We start from the raw sequence: 1,580 nt of genomic DNA, 5'->3' as shown, positions 1-1,580 counted from the left end.
CTCTGTTTGCTGTGATGAAGGGCAGAGCAGGGCAAAAGCAAACGCAGAGACCAATGCGGGGAAGCGGAGAGGCATTTACAGCAGCCCAGCAGGTCTGTGTCTGCATCAGCCGCACATTCTGGAGCCCTCTCTCTAGGCTCTCCGTGACTCCCTCCCTCACTGTTTCTGGTCTGTGATCTGAGTTATGACTCCAGAGAGGCCTCTTGTCCAGTTGATGGAAAATAAACCGCCTCTTGATGACGCTCTGTCCTTTTACGCTGCTTTATTCATGTTCAAAACATTTAATGTCCTCATTGAAATAGTACATGTTTATATGTGTTTGTTATCTTTCTCCTCCTCTAGGAGAAAAAAAAAAGCTACACCAAACAGACTTTCTCTGACTTGTTCAATGTTATGGTTTGGGAACCCAGAACAGTGTCTGGCACATAGTAGGGGCTCAGTAAGGATCTGTTGAGTGAATGAAAGAATGAATGAATGTTTAGGGGAGAGTGGTTAGCAGCCTTGACTAAGGTGGTACCAGTAAGATGGGGAAGAACTCAACCATTGCAACTCTACCAGACACATGTCTGACTTTCCCCCTGACATTTGAACATTCTCAAACATACAGCAAAGTTAAAAGAAGTTCAGAGCAAACACCCATATACCCGCTCCCTAGATTCCACCATTCACAATTCACTCTACTTGCTTTATCACTTGTCCGTTGACCTTCTACCCATTCATCCATGTGTCCATCCATCCATTCATCCATCCGTTTTGTTGTTGATGCATTTCATAGTAAGTCACAGATATCTGTACACTTCATCCCAAACTTTCAAATCTATATGTATGTCATTTACTATAATTTAAACTCTGTTTATGTTTCTTTTCTAAGGGAAAATTCACGTACAATGAAATGCACAAAACTTAAGCTGTACTTTTGAGGGAGCTTTGACAAATGCACACAAACTCAAACCCTTATCAGTATGTAGAACATTTAGCATCACCTCATGTCAGTTCCCAATCAATCCCCACCCCCACCCAAGAGGCAAGCAGCATTCTGATTTCTTTCCACCATAGCTTAGTTTTGCTTGTTTTTCATACAAATGGAGGTATAAGTGTATACTCTTTGTGTAAGGCTTTTTTCATCTTGAGGTTCACTTATGTAGCAGTAATTTGTTCCTTTTAATTACCAAGGCATTTCCCATTGTTTGACTACACCACAGTTGGTTTATCCTTTCTCCTGTTGCTGGACACCTGGGCTGCTTCCAGTCTGGAACTACTACAAATAAAGGTGCTATGAACACCTGTCTGATGGTGGTTGTAAGTTGCATTCTTCTCATGATTAAAGATGTTGAGATCTTTTCATGTGCTTATTGGCTATTTGTCTATCTTCTGTTGTAAAATAGACCTTTCTTTGATTTCTTCCTCTCAAGGAAGGGGATCTTGATATATTTTCTAATGCCGTTATCTAATTTACATAGACGATCAACCTTCCCATGTGTATTCATTTCCTAGGGCTGCTGTAATAAAGTACCGCAAACTGGGTGGCTTAAAACAACAGAAATTTCTTCTCTTACAGTTCTGAAGGACAGAAGTCTGAA

The sequence above is a fragment of the Hippopotamus amphibius genome, chromosome 16, assembly GCF_030028045.1.
Source record: "Hippopotamus amphibius kiboko isolate mHipAmp2 chromosome 16, mHipAmp2.hap2, whole genome shotgun sequence".
In the NCBI taxonomy this organism is placed as follows: Eukaryota; Metazoa; Chordata; class Mammalia; order Artiodactyla; family Hippopotamidae; genus Hippopotamus; species Hippopotamus amphibius.
This window is presented reverse-complemented; position numbering follows the sequence as displayed.